This window comes from Canis lupus, chromosome 1 (genome assembly GCF_048164855.1).
Source record: "Canis lupus baileyi chromosome 1, mCanLup2.hap1, whole genome shotgun sequence".
NCBI lineage: Eukaryota > Metazoa > Chordata > Mammalia > Carnivora > Canidae > Canis > Canis lupus.
Window position 1 is genome coordinate 115,515,651 of NC_132838.1, and position 15,810 is coordinate 115,531,460.

At 42.2% G+C, this 15,810-nt stretch overlaps 1 long non-coding RNA gene across 1 annotated transcript; it reads right to left on the minus strand.

Annotated features, from left to right (window-relative positions):
• Nucleotides 1-1,149: 1,149 nt before the first annotated feature.
• Nucleotides 1,150-10,132, minus strand: LOC140606378 (uncharacterized). Its single transcript, XR_012008710.1, has 3 exons — nt 9,272-10,132; nt 2,389-2,486; nt 1,150-1,198 (listed from the first exon to the last, which is right to left on the minus strand). It is a non-coding gene; the product is annotated as an uncharacterized lncRNA (long non-coding RNA).
• Between the last annotated feature and the right edge of the window lie 5,678 nt (nt 10,133-15,810).

The following is a 15,810-nucleotide window of genomic DNA, read 5'->3' on the forward strand; positions in this document are numbered from 1 at the left end:
ATTAAAACTCCCAGAATACCTAACTCATTTTGCAGGATATCAGTGGGTCCCCTGGTGAAAAACAAACAAGAATCTGTGACAAACAGAACAACGAAGAAAACTAGTCTAGCTGTTGTGGTCCTAGAGTCAGGAATTCTATGGATGGCTCTTCAGAGGAGCCTTAAAACCTTGGTACTGGCTGTGATACTCTAGATATCCTCTTGTCTCTGCCAGAATGGCAGAGAGCAGAACTTGTTTGTATATTCTTTTTTATTTTTTTTAAAAGATTTTATTTATTCATGAGAAAGACACACACACACACACACAGAGAGAGAGAGAGAGAGAGGAGAGAGAGAGAGAGAGAGAGAGGCAAAGACACAGGCATAGGGAGAAGCAGGCTTCCGGCAAGGAGCCCGATGTGGGACTCAATCCCAGATCCTGAGATCACGCCCTGAGCGGAAGGCAGACACTCAACCACTGAGCCACCCAGACATCCCTTTATTCTTTTTTTACTATAAAAAATTTCAATCACAAAAGTAGAACAGTATTAAAACAAACCTCCAGATCCCCATCTCCTAGATTTAATTGTAAACATCTTCCAAAAATTGTTTCATCTATTTTTTCTTTGTATTTTAAAATAAATCCCAGACATATTTCAACCCTAAATATTCTGATACTCCTCCCTAAAAAAAAAAAAAATTCGGGATCCCTGGGTGGCGCTGCGGTTTGGCGCCTGCCTTTGGCCCAGGGCGCGATCCTGGAGACCCCGGATCGAATCCCATGTCGGGCTCTCGGTGCATGGAGCCTGCTTCTCCCTCTGCCTGTGTCTCTGCCTCTCTCTCTCCCTCTGTTACTATCATAAATAAATAAAAATTAAAAAAAAAAATTCTCTTACATAATGATTTCACATCTAACAAAATTAATAATTCCTTGAAGTCATTCAATACTCTATGTAAATTTCCTGGTTGTCCCCTAAAACGTCCTTTTATACTTTGTTTGAATCAGAATTCAAACAAGGTCTACATACTGAATTTGACTATTATGCTTCCTAAGACTCTTTTAATCTTAAACACTAATACTACCCCTTCCCCGGTTTTTCATACCATTGATTGTTGAAGACAATCAGTTATCCTGTAGATTTCTCCATGTTTGGGGTTTTTCTGATAGAGCAGAGGTTTGAAACCTGAGGTCTGGATGTGCTCAAGGGTCCCCAAAGCTCCTGAAATTAGATGGAAAAGAATGTACTAGGTCGCCCCCCTCACCCCCAACTCTCTGGCCATTGGAAAGAGTCTGTAGCTTTCATCAGATTCTCCAGTCCCTGAAACAAACATGTTAAATCACCACGTAAGGAAAGAACTGAAGAAACCTGGGCTTTAGCTCAAATACTGCCAGTAATCAGTTGAATGACCTATAACAAGTACCCTCCCTTTCCTGGGCCCTAGATTTTTCATTTTTGATGGGACAATTACATTTCAGACCTCTCTGGGATTTTAAAAAGGGTTTCCAGCCCCACATCTTTCTCCTAGAATATGTGCTCAGGATAGTGTGAAAGATTTTCCCTATTTTGCACAGCTAGCAACTGCTCTGAACCAGGAAATAGGTAATAGGGAGTTGAACTTGGGTAAGACCTGAAAGGGAAGAGGACCTTACATTTCCTGGAAGATTACTATATGCTCAAATTCAAGTGACTGACTATAGACATCAGACTGAGATTGTGAAATGGATCCTGACAGCACAAAAGAACTCCTAGATGGCTTATCTCTGAGCACTGAGTCCCGGGGCACTCCAATGTTTAGAAAAGGGAGACACGGGCAGCCCCAGTGGCCCAGCGGTTTAGCGCTGCCTTCAGCCTGGGGTGTGATCCTGGAGACCCAGGATCGAGTCTCACGTCAGGCTCCCTGCATGGAGCCTGCTTCTCCCTCTGCCTGTGTCTCTGCCACTCTCTCTCTCTCTGTGTCTGTCATGAATAAATAAATAAAATCTTAAAAAAAAAGAAGAGGGAGACATAACAGGGAACTGTCAAGGACATTGAGAAGCAACCAGGAATGTGAGAGAAGAAACACAAAAAAGTGGTGTCCAAAATTCAAGAGAATACATTTTAAGAAGAGGGAAGTGATAAACTGTGTCATATGTTAGTGATGGGTCAAGTAAGAGAAAGACCAAGAATTGACCATTGGAGTTGGTAAATTAGACATAATTGGTAATCTTGACAAATGTATTTTAGTGGGGTTGTGGGATAGACAGCCTGAATAGAGTGGGTTTAAGAGAGAATGGAATGAAAGGAATGAGCTCATTGGATTTTTTTTTCACTTTTTACTTGGAAATAATTTCAAGTTCAAAAAAATTGCAAAATTAAAATAATGCAATAAACAGGTATACCCTCATTTAGATTCAACTATTAGCATTTACCTCATTTGCTTTTTCATTCTCTCCCTCTGCCATCCATTTTCCAATTTCAATGTTGTCCCTTGACTTAGGGTCCTTTGTAGTTTCTTTCCTGTTCCAGTCTGCAGTAACATTTTGCATTTAGTTGTCATGTCTCTTTAATGTCCTTAATATGGAACATTTCTATAGCCTTTATTTGCCTCTAATAATATTGATACTTGTGGTAAAATACACATAACATAAAATTTATTATTTTAACTACTTTTCAATGTACACCTCTGTGGCATTACGTACATTCACATTCTTGTGCAACCATCACCATCCTCCCTCCAGAACTTTCTCATCTTTCCCAACTGAAACTCTGTACTCATTAAACACTAACTCCTATTCCCCATCTCCTCAGTCTCCAGCAACCACCATTTTACTTTCTGTATCTAGGATTTTGACTACAACATTGCCATTTTAAAAAAATATACACACACACACTTTTTTAAAAAAAAGATTGATTTATTTTAGAGTGAGCAGGGAGAGGGGCAGAGGGAAAGGGAGAGAGAGAATCCTAAACAGACTCTGTGCTGAGCACAGAGTCCACTGCAGGACTCAATACCACAACCGTGAGACCACGACCCAAGTGGAAATCAAGAGTCAGCTGCTTAACCGACTGAGCCACCCAGGTGCCCCTAGTTGAACATTTCTTGTTTTGGGTTTGTCTGGTGTTTCTTCATGAACAGATCAAAGTTAGGCATTCTTTTGTTTTGTTTTGTTTTGTTTTAAGAGAGGGAGAGAGAATCTTAAATAGGCTCAATTCACAACCCAACAAGGGACTATATCTCACAGCATTGGTTCACAACCCTCTTGGGAGCTTCTCAGGTATAATCTGAAACTAGTCCCTATACACCAAGGGTAAGGAGAGAGAGAAGAAAGATGTAAGGCCTTTCAGGTTGGTAGGTGGCAATTTTAATATGGAAAGAAATAACTTCTATATGAGATTTGTTTTGGCCACAGCAAGATGAATGGATCCCACCTATCAAATCTTAAAAAGTTTATAAAGAAGCCCTAACCAAGCTCAGTCATGTATACCATGCAGTGTTTTCAGCACCACATTATCTCTAGGCTTTGTCCTTGGAGCAGCCTGGGAGCTGCTGAAAAAGGCAAGCAGAACTTCTCCATTCCAAGGGTAGAGGAGAGGGTGAGGAACCTCTGAGTGCCTGGGTCTATTTCATGGATCAATCAGCCATCACATCTTTTTTTTTAAGATTTTATTTATTCATGAGAGACACAGAGACAGAGGCAGAGACACAGACAGAGGGAGAAACAGACTCCTCGCAGGGATCCTGATGTGGGACTTGATCCCGTGACCGGGATCACAACCTGAGCCAAAGGCAGATGCTCAACCACTAAGCCACCCAGCTGTCCCAGCCATCACATCTTTTTGATGATGTTCCCCAACAGATTATCCCTGAGAGCCTCCAGAAGGACCCAAATGGGCTGACACTTTGGACACCTGGCATCCTGAACTGAGAGAATAAATTTTTGTTTTAAGCCACCTGGTTTGTAGTAATTCATTATGGCGGCCCTAAGAAACAAGATCTGGGCACTAAGGGTGTTCATTTGCTACTAGGGTGACTTTGCTTGCTCTGTGGCCCCTTCAGCAGACAAAGCTAGGAAATATGTGTATGTATAAATACATATATGTGGACACATATACCTATATGCGTATCCACATATGCTTATCTACATGTACATATTTTAGAGACCATGAGTTTATATCAATACCTTTAATTTCAATCCATCTCCAGAGGGGTCATTGTTGCCTGCCCCTATTTTGTATTATTATGTCTTTTCTTTCTTTTCTTCTATAGTCAGTACCTTGACTCCTAACACCAGAAACACATTCATTTTTCCTCAAATCTATGATGCATTTAAAATAGTTTCAGGGGTGCCTGGGTGGCACAGTTGGTTAGCTGTCTGACTCTTGGTTTCAGCTTACGTCATGATCTCAAGAGTTGTGAGATCCAGGCCAACACTGGGTTCCTTGATCAGTATGGAGTCTGCTTGAGACTTTCCCTCTCCCTCTCTCCTGCTCACACACACTCTCTAAAATAAATCAATCTTAAAAAAATAGTTTTTCAGAATTGCTTTGCCCACACCACTACAATAAATAAACCTATTAAAAACAATTCAGAATTTGTGATGCTTTTCTCATACACACCCTATCCTGCCCAAGACAGAGTATTTTTCAAATACTATGCACGTAAGATACATGGACTAGTTCGCCCTTCCATTCTTTCCTTTTTTCATTTAGTTATGTTATTCATTTTGAAATACAATTAGTTTCATTTCTGTCAGTTTGCTTTTAGTTATAGGATTTTCACACTTTCCAATTCTTATAAATTTATTTTTGCTCAAATATATATATTAGCATACTTTCAAAAGTCAATAGTACATAAAAAGTACACTCAGAGAAGGGTTATTCTCTCCCATATACCATCTGCCCCATTTTGCCAAACATAAGGAAACATCCTTGTTTCCCCAGGTAGAAAACAATTGCACTGGCTGAATCTATCTGATAGTACTATGTTGGAACTCTGGAGTCTACTGAGGTTTGCAACTTCCAGAGAATACTTGGAAGCTAAACTGCAATTAATTTGGGTCAATTTCAGCTCTTTGCACAGTAGCAGCTACCCAGGCCCCAGCCGCAGCCCCAGCCCAGGGGCAGGCAGCTCTATGCCTGCGTTCTTGGAGCAGCTTGCACACAAATTCCAGCAGCCAGGACAGGCAAAAAGGACCCTACCCTTCAAATATCAGGTATCTGTGCTCTCACCTCCGATTGCTGCTTCTGATCACAGAGGTGCAGACAAAGAAGTGGGCAGCCATTTCAACAATGTACCTCCTCCATTGTTGGAAGCCCTTCCCTTCTGATTGAAAGGTCTTCCAGGGGGTTTAAAGGGACAGAGGTGTTTATTTCCCCTCTTCACTTTTCTATTTTTCCCCCTTTGAGAGCCAGGCATTAAATGGTAGGCATTTGAAAACCACTGCATATACAGAGAAAATCAGAAAGTGACCATACATGCCAGGAAGAGGCTCAAAAAGATCTTTAAAGACCTTAGGTTTAGGGCAGCCCCAGTGGCTCAGTGGTTTGGTGCCGCCTTCAGCCTGGGGTGTGATCCTGGAGACCTGGGATCGAGTCCCACGTTGGGCTCCCTGCATGGAGCCTGCTTCTCCCTCTGCCTGTGTCTCTGCCACTCTCTCTCTCTGTCTCTCTGTGTCTGTCATAAATAAATAAAATCTTTAAAAAAATAAAGACCGGAGATCCCTGGGGGGCTCAGCAGTTTAGAGCCTGCCTTCAGCCCAGGGCATGATCCTGGAGTCCCGGGATCAAGTCCCACATCGGGCTCCCGGCATGGAGCCTGCTTCTCCCTCCACCTGTGTCTCTGCCTCTCTCTCTCTCTCTCTCTCTCTGTATCTCATGAATAAATAAAATCTTTAAAAAAAAATAAAGACCTTAGGTTTAGGGTCAGCCTCAGCACAGAGACAGCCTATGACTATAATAAATAAATAACAAAAACCAGTAAACCCAGGGGAAAGGGAAGAATTTCATTTATAGTCATATTATTAGATTCAAATGTTCAGTGTCCAGCAAAAACAAAAAACAAAAACAAAACAAAACAAAAAAACCACAAGGCTTACAAAGAACAGAAAAGTATGGACCATTCAAAGGGAAAAAAAATCAATTAACAGAACCCATCCCTGCAAAAGATCTGATTGCAGTTATACTAGACAAAAACTTTATTGTAACTTCTTTAAAGCTCAAAGAGCTAAGCAATACTGTGAAGAAAGTAAAATAACATGAGCAAATGGAAATATCAATGAAGAGAAAACTAAAAAGAAAGGCTGCAAAGTATAATAGCTGATGTAAAAAAATTTACTAGAGAGATTAAATGGCCTATGTGAGAAGGCAGGAAAGAATCAGCAAACTTGAAGTTAGGACAAAGGCAATTATTGAGTCTGAGGAACAGAAATAGAATTGAAGAAAAGTGAACAGAACCCATGGGTCCTATGGGACACCATGAAGTAGACGAACATAATGCAGTGCTGGAGAAGATAAAGAGAAATTAACTCTCAAAAAAAGAAAGTATGTGAAGAAATAATGGCTGAAAACTTCCCAAATTTGATAAAAGACATGATTATAAATGTTCAAGAAGTTCAATGAACTCCAAGTAAAATGAATCCAAAGAGACTTACACCAAGACACACTGTAATCAAACTTTTAAATGACAAAGACAAAGAATCTTAAAAGCAAGAGAGAAGCGAATCGTCACATACAAGAGACTCCTGCCCCCACCCCTGCCCTGAATGATAAGATTATCAGCAGATTTCTCATTAGGAACTTTTGAGACAGTGAGGCAGTAGGATGCTATATTCAGTGCTAAAAGAAAAACTGTCAACTAAGAATCCTGTATCTAGCAAAACTGTCCTTAAAAGTGAGGGAGGGGCTCCTGGGTAGTAGCTCAGTCAGTTAAGCATCAGACTCTTGATCTCAGCTCAGGTCTTGATCTCACAGTTGTTGAGTTCAAGCCCTGTGTTAGGCTCCATGCTATGCTGTAGGGACAGAGCTGTATGGGAACAGAGTTTTTGTATGGTCTTGAAGTTAAGCTGGTATAAATTCAAATTAGAGGTTTGTAACTTTGGAGTGTAAAATGCAATTCCCATAGAAACCACAAAGGAAATAGCTATAGAATATATACAAAAGGAAATGAAAAAGGAATTTAAACATTTCAGTACAAAAAAATTGACTGAACACAAAACAGTAATGCAGGAAATAGGAGATAAAAGAGCAATAAGGCATAGAGAAAATAATGACAAGTCCAACCTTATCAGTAATTAAATGTAGCAAATAGATTAAACTCTCCAATCAAAACACAGAGACTGGCAGATTTAAAAAAAACATGACCCAACTATATGCTGTCTACAAGAAACTTGCTTTAAATCCAAACACACAAATAGACTGAAAGGGAAAGGATGGGAAAAGATATTCTATTCCATGCAAATAGTAATCAATGGGGGCTATATTAATATCAGAGCAAGGGTGTCTATATTAATATCAGACAAAATATACTTTAAATAAAAAACACAAGTGATAAAGGACATTATATATATTAATAAAAGCTTTAATACACTAAAAAGATATAGTAATTATAAACATTTATATGCCTAATGACAGCCCATTAAAATATATAAAGCAAAAAGAGCTGAAAGGAGAGACAATTCTACATGTTGGAGACTTCAATAGCCCACTCACAATAATGGATAAACCACTAGATAGATAAGTAAGGAAACAGAGGACTTAACACAATAGACCAACTAATCTAACAGATATATACAGAACACTCTCCCCAACAACAGCACACACATTCTTCTGCAGTGAAAAATGAAATATTTTCCAAGATAGACCATATGTTAGGCCACTAGTTAAGTCTCAATAGATTTTTTTTTTAAGATTTTTATTTATTCATGAAATAGAGAGAGAGGCAGAGGGAGAAGCAGGCTCCTCATGAAGCAGGAAGCCTGATGCAGGACTTGATCCCAGGACTCTGGGATCATGACCTGAGCCAAAAACAGATGCTTAACCAACTGAGCCACCCAGGCACCCTGTCTCAATAGATTTTAAAAGATAGATGTCATACAGAGTATCTTCTCCAACCACAATAGAATGAAGTTAGAAATCAGTATCAGAAGGAAAACTGAAAATTCACAAAAGTAGAAAAGGAAAACAACACACTTTTAAACAACCAATGGATCAAAGAAGAAACCACAAGGGAAAATGAATTAGTTAATGAAATGAAGTTAAGCTGGAAAACAAAAATTTATGAGATACAGTGAAAGTGGTACTAAAGGGAAGACTTATAATTGTAAATTCTTACATAAAAAAAATAAGAAAGCTGGGATCCCTGGGTGGCTTAGCGGTTTGGCGCCTGCCTTTGGCCCAGGGAGCGATCCTGGAGTCCCGGGATCGAGTCCCACGTCAGGCTCCTGGCATGGAGCCTGCTTCTCCCTCCTCCTGCGTCTCTGCCCCCCCTCCCCCGCTCTCTCATAAATAAATAAAAATAAATCTTTAAAAAAATAAGAAAGCTATTTAGCCAACATAACTTTACAATTTAAAGAACTAGAAAAAAAAGAACAAATTGAACTCAAAACAGAAGGAAGAAAATATTAGATCAGAGATAAATGGAATAGAAAATTGAAAAACAGAGAAAATTAATGAAACCAAAAGTTGTTTCTTCGAAGATCAACAAAATTGACAACCCTTTAGCTATGTGGACTAAGGAAAAGGAGAGGGGCACTTGGTGGCTCAGCAGGTTGTGTCCAACTCTTGATCTCAGGATTGTGAGTCCAAGCCTCTCCCCACCCAAAAAAGAAGAAGGCTCAAATTACTAAAATCAGAAATGAAAATGGGGACATTACTAAATTACTAAATGCTCTGCCAAACATTTAAAGAACAATACCGGGCAGCCCGGATGGCTCAGCGGTTTAGTGCCTGCCTTCGGCCCAGGGCGTGATCCTGGAAACCCAGGATCGAGTCCCACATTGGGCTCCCTGTATGGAGCCTGCTTCTCCCTCTGCCTGTGTCTCTGCCTCTTTCTCTCTTTCTCTGTGTCTCTCATGAATAAATAAATAAAATCTTAAAAAAAAAAAAAAAACAATACCAACCTGTCTCAAACTTTTCCAAAAAAACTGAAGGGGAATACTTCCTAACTCATTTATGAGGACAGCATTACTCTAATATCAAAGCCAAATAAAGACACAATAGACATAAAGGATTATAAGAGGACAGTATGAACAATTATACACCCCAAACTGGACAACCTAGATGAACTGGACAAATTCCTAGACACACAAAACCTACCAGACTGGACAGCCTGGGTGGCTCAGCGGTTTAGGGCCACCTTTGGCCCAGTGTGTGGTCCTGGATTCCCGGAATTGCATCCCACGTCGGGCTCCCTGCGTGGAGCCTGCTTCTCCCTCTGCCTGTGTCTCTGCCTCTCTATCTCTCATGAATAAATAAAATATTTTTTAAAAAGACAGTAGGATGTCACAGAAAGTAATGATCGTGTCAAGTGCTGCTAATAAGTAGAGTGAGAATTTAAAGTCAACCATTAGATTTAGCGAAACGAAGATCATTCGTAATTTTGACAAGAGCAGTTTCAGCTGACCTGATGAGTGTAAAAAGTCTGATTAGGTGGGTTCAGGAGAGAACAAGGGAAACGAAACCGGAAGCAAGATATATCAATCATATATCCCAGGAGTTTTTCTAGAAATGGGGCAGTCGTTGAAGGCAAAGGTGAAACTCATGGAACTTGGGAGGGATCCAGTTTGCAGGACAGTGGCTGCATCCTGCAAAATCCAGTGGGCAGCTCTCCCGTGCCCTGCATGGATGGAGAAAGTATGGCCTAGGGAGCGCCGCACCGTGGACGTGGCCCAAACTGGAGTAGAAGCCACCTGCCGTTCTGAGTGTCGTTCCGGAGAGAGATGCCGCACTACTCCCTCTGAGCCTCCTCTTCCCGCTGCTCTCCCAGTCCCTCCCTCCGAGGGTCCGGGTCCATCTCAGAACCGGAGGGGAGGGGCGACCCTGTAGCCAAAGAAGGCAACGAGCGCGGGAGCGACTCAGGCGGCGGGTGGAGCTCCCGGGAGGAGGCGGGGTGAGCCCTGCGGGTTCCGGGGGCGGGAAGTGGGGTCCTGCCCGCTCCGGGGCCTCCGGGACGGCAGCCCTCCTCGCCAGCGCGCGCATGCGCATCTGGATCCCCCGCCTCCGGTCGCCGCGCGCCCTAGCTCCACCCAGGTGCCCGCACGCACGCCTGGCGGGTGGGTCTCGCGTGCTTTCTTTCCCGCCAAAATTTGGTAATGGTATTTCCCAGCCCCAGCAAGGCGAAGGTGAGGCCTTCTCAGGGGGCTGGGCGGGCGCGGGACAAGGGAGCGATTGCTTGCGCTCGGGCAGCGTCTCTGCTCCCCACCAACCCACTCAGACATCGGTTTCCTCGGGCGTCTACACCGAAGGCAGAGGGGAGAAGGGCTCTCAGGTTTGCCTTTCTGCGTCCACCCCCGTCCACCTGTTTGCCTCAATGAGGAGGGGTGCAGAAAGAAGCCGGAGAAATATTTGAGTACTGACTGCTTGTACCACTGGTTTTATTTTATTTTAAAGATCTTATTTGTTTATTCATGAGAGTCACAGAGAGAGAGAGAGGCAGAGACACAGGCAGAGGGAGAAGCAGGCTCCATGCAGGGAGCCCAACATGGGATTCGATCCCGGGTCTTCAGGATCACGCCCTGGGCCGAAGGCGGCGCTAAACCGCTGAGCCACCCGGGCTGCCCCACTGTTGGTTTTATGATAAGTTTTGCTTTGTGGCTTCTCCAGGCGGGGTGGGGCTCAGGCGCTGCCCTCGTACAGGGTTCCGGGGACCCCTTCAGAAGCACACAGAGCCAGCTGCGCATGCGGGCCGCTGATGCAGGGCCTCTGTCATAAAGGCCTCACGCACACAGGCCCGCATGGCTGGTGACTGGCTTTATAGCCAAGGACCTGCTGGAGTGGGCCCGGCCCTACCACGTTCTGGCTGTGTGGTGGGAGAAAGCTATAATAGTTCTTTTAAGGAGCGCTGCTACACTCAGTGAATAAAAATGCAGAACGTCCAGTTAAGTTTGAATTTCACTTAAAAAAACTGATCATTTTTTAAGCATAAGTATATCCCAAATATTATTTACCTGAAATTCAAATGTAATTGGGAATCAAATTCAAATTTAATTATTTTATTTGGTAAGTCTGGTTGAAGGCTTTATGGGAGATAATGCAGCAACAGCCCCTAGAGCTGCTCCTGGCACAAACATGCAACAATGTGTGTTTATATAAAAAGGCCAAACTCCTCCCACCGGGCACTCCTCCACCCCCTCACTCCCGCACAGGAGTGTGTCTAGTCGTCTGATGTAATAGGTGAAATGCCTAGCACTCTAAGCCATTCTGTCCTACAAGGTCAGTTCTTAAGCCCTCTCCACCCCAGTGGCGCTCTAGGATATTGACCCAGCTCTAGGATAACGAAGAGCCGCGGTCCCCCTGCCTCCCACACTTGGCACATTCATGTGCGTATTTCCAGGTTCTTCGTAATGTTGGTGCTGTATCACTGGACATGAGTGTATGATGGGGGCGGGTATTGAGGGGAGTCTGAACCATTACTGAACTATTATGATGTTGGAGCCAGTGACACTCTGTGGAAAACTGACAAGAGTCTGTTTCTTCCAGAATAAGGGGCATGTTGTCTTCTGTGGAAGGTAACACTGTGTGAGCTAGGATGGAATGGAGAGAGAATCAGGAAGTCTATGATGTTGTATGGTGTTAGTAATAGGTTTTCCCAATTTAGAGAATGTATATGGAATGGCAGTGGTCCCACTGAGCTCATTAAGACATGTGGCTGTATGTGAGATAAGACTGTTCAGTCTGAGGAGTCTAAAGGGCAAAAGGAAACATCGGAGTGGCTGCATCTAGGATTGTAAATGTAAGTCTATTTGATCCTGAAGTTTCTCTTTTTGCCTGTCCTCTACTCCCCCAATGTCAGCATGCCCCTTCACTTCTCAAACAATAATAGCGCCCTGAATTTATATTGCACTTTTTCGTTATAATGCCTTTTTAAAAAATCATTCATTCATTCATTCATCCATTCATTCATGAGAGACACAGAGAGAGGCAGAGACATAGGCAGAGGTAGAAGCAGGCTCCCGCAGGAGCTGCATGCAGAACTCGATTCCAGGACCCTGGGATCACGCCCTGAGCCAAAGGTAGACATTCAACCACTGAGCCACCCAGGCGCCTCATTAGAATGCCTTTTGAATTTTATTATTTTGCTTTATTTTTTTAAAGGCTTTAGTAGGGAAAAAGAAGAGCATTCCTTTCTGAGGCCAAGACTGATTAAAGTGAAATGTCTCTCTGCAAACCTGGTGGAATGGAGTGCTAGCCCAGGATTTAGGCAGAAGTGTCAGGCATTTTCCATTTCCAATCAGAGCTCCTACTCTTAAATTTCCAGAGGAAGTTTTAGAGTCTTTGAGATTGTGGTGTCTAACCCTCATTTCTCTTCACATTAGCTTGATGTAGCAGCCTTTTCTCTCTTTTCTGTATTTTCTCTCCTTAATCGTTTCTTCCTCCTGACATTTAAATATGTTTAATTATCTCATTAAAAAAAATCTTCTCTCCAGGGGCCAGTCTTTTGGTCTTCCCATGCACGTCCTTGAGAACTCTATACAGGATTCTGGAGGGTTTAAACTTGCGGTGGAAATTGAAGTGAGGTAGTAACTATTGTTAGATCAAGAAAAATGCTTGGAATTGTTCAGCTAGGGATAGGAGTCCCCAGGGTGGTCCTCCAGAGCACTCTGGGGCCAGCTTGGGAGCTCTTTGCCTAGGTCCTCAGCCAGGTAAGTGCAGAAATTCAGAATAAACTTTTAGGAACTTTTGTAGCTATTTGACAGAGTAATCTTGTCTATTGAACTTCATGAAAAATCTAGAGTTAAAAAAGATCTTCCCTATATACTCTTCTACCTCTCTCCCTCTCTCTCTTGCTTTCTCCTCCTCTCCCTCTCTTCCCTTCATCTCCAAACTTTTGAAAAAGTTCTTATTTTCATTTTCTCAGCTTCTTCCAGTCTGACTTCAGGAATAACCACTCTGCGGATACTGTTCTCATGGACACCAGTATCATTTGCCAAATCCACTGTCTTTCTTGACCTCTCTGTTACAGATGATCTACCTTCATGAAACTCTCCTGTAGTTTCTGAAAGATCCTCTCTCTCTCTCTTTCTCTCTCTCTCTCTCTCTCTCTCATTGTTCTTTCTCCATGTGTGCCCCCTTAATTATCTGGTTATCAAGTCTCCTCATGCTGCATACCCCCATGTGGGCTTACTGTTCCAGATACCTGGCTTCAGCTGTTCCTGTAGGTTGGTCATTTTCATATATTTGTTTCCAACCCACACCTTTTCCCTGATCTTCAGACCCACATATTTAGTTGTCATCAGATATTTCATAACCACTTCAACAAATCCAAAATCAAACTGACCTTTGCTCCTCCATACTGGCTCCTACTCTTCTTTAGTCCATTTGAATATATAAACATTTTTTAAAGATTTTATTTATTTATTCATGAGAGGCACAGATAGAGAAAGGCAGAGGCATAGGCAGAGGGAGAAGTATCTCATTATAGTTTTGATTGCATTACCCTGATGACTAATGTTGTTGAGCATCTTCTCATGTAGGTATTGGCCATTTGTATATGTTCTCTGGAGAAATGTTTTTTCAGATTATTAGCCTATTTTTAATTGACTTTTTTTGTCTTTTTATTGTTCAGTTGTAACAGTTCTTTACATATTCTAGATACTGTATCCTTACCAAACAGATGATTTGCAAATATTTTCTCCAATTTTTAGGTTGTCTTTTAATTTTTTATTACTAGGAAAATATATAGCAAAACAGAACTGGGAGGTAGTAGAGGTGGAAGAACTGGAAAAAGTTAATCACCAAACAAGCTGCCTAAACATAGCTTCCTGCTGTGGAGGAGAGTGATTTATTTGGCTGTTATCTTTCCCACATTTCCTGATTCAAAGAAATCTGCTCTTAGCAGGACTAGGTCTAGGAGCCCCATTTTCCAATCTCTTCACTTCCTGGGAATTTGGGAAAGGTTGTATAATTCTCAGGCTTTCAAGATACAAAAGACAGTATGGAGAAGGAAAGGATGGCCCTTAGGTCCAGTGTCATCCCCAGCCCCATCTCTCAGTATTTGTTGATGCCAAAGAGATGAACCCCATGGAATCTTAGCCAGCATTACACTGAACAGTGAGGCTGTGTTGATGAGGAAATGAGCAACATCATACCTGGTGTAGAAGCTGGCCAGGAGGCAGAGTACAACAGGAGAGATGCTGAGGAATTTGCAGAAAGAGATAAAGTGAAGCCTGTAGTCCATGTGTTCCCCGTGTGTCAATAGCCAAGCCTTTCCTTGGTCAGGGGTCTCAAAGGGTGTCCCTTTCACCATATGTAAGAAGACATACATAGCCTGCTGGCTTCAGAAGCCTGTCTGTCTTGAGGTCACACTCATTTCTACACCTGGGGTCTCCAGGAAGCAGCCACCTGTCTTTGTACTTTTTTGATAGTGTCCTTTGATGTACACATTTTTTAAAAAAGATATTCTTCATTTATTCATGGAGACACACACAGAGAGAGAGAGAGAGAGAGAGAGAGGCAGAGACACAGGCAGAGGGAGAAGCAGGCTCCATGCGGGGAGCCCAACATGGGACTCCATCCCAGGTCTCCAGGATCACGCCCTGGGCTGCAGGCGGTGCTAAACCACTAAGCTACCGGGGCTGCCCTCATGTACACATTTTTTGATGAAGTCCAATTTGTTTTTTCCTTTGGTTATTTGTGGTTTAAATGTCATCTCTATAAAACCACTGTTTACTACAAGGTCAGACTTATACCTATGTCTTTTTTTCTAAAAGGTTTTAGAGTTTTTAGCTCTTACCTTTAGGTACTCTGGGGCTAACTTTTATATATGGTGTGAGATAGGGACCCAAATTCATTAGTTTGCATGTAGATATTCAGTTGTCCCAGCAACAGTTCTTGAAAATATATATTATTTTCTAAGTAATCCTATTTCTTTGTTTTTCCCATCCATTTTTATTCTGTATTCTTTAACTGAATTTTTCTTTTTTCCTCACCTCTGTTTCTTCTTGTCATATTTGTGATATTTGATTTTTTTCCATTTTGCCTGTTAAGGAATTCATGAATCAAGCAGCATCCCTTCCAGCAAGTAGAGAGAAGCTTTCTTCCTTAGCATTTTTTTTCTAAGTAAGCTCTATGACCAATGTGGGGCTTGAACTCACAACCTTGAGATTAAGAACCCCATGCTCTACTGACTAAGGCAGCCAGGGGCCTCTCTTCCTTAGCATTTTTTTTTTCTGAGAGAGAGAGAGAGAGAGAGAGAGAGAGAGAGAAGCACTTCCTTCTTCTTTTTCCTCTCAATCCAAGTAAGGTATATGTCAGAAAATCATTTGGAGAACTTGATGGGTATCCCCTGGAATTTCGAGGTATGTAGGTTCCTGACTCATGCTTGGAAAAATGTTTAAAGGTATATAGGCTTTCAGAAAGCTGGTCATGAGCCAGCTCTGTCCATGTTAAGTATCTGTTTCCAAGGTAATGAAGGGGTCTCAGTTCTAGCTCTCTATCACCTATGAACCCTAGTCCTATCTCCTCTCTGCTATGGCAACACTACCCTAATTCTGGTTCTAATAACTATACCTCCTCAGAACTATCACAGAGGCAATTTTGTACTTATTGCTGTGTCTTTTTTCCCCTCCCTCTTCATTTCTGGTTCCTGGAATTCAGTCTCTTGTTATCTTATCCATAATTTCTAGGAGTTTTTAAGT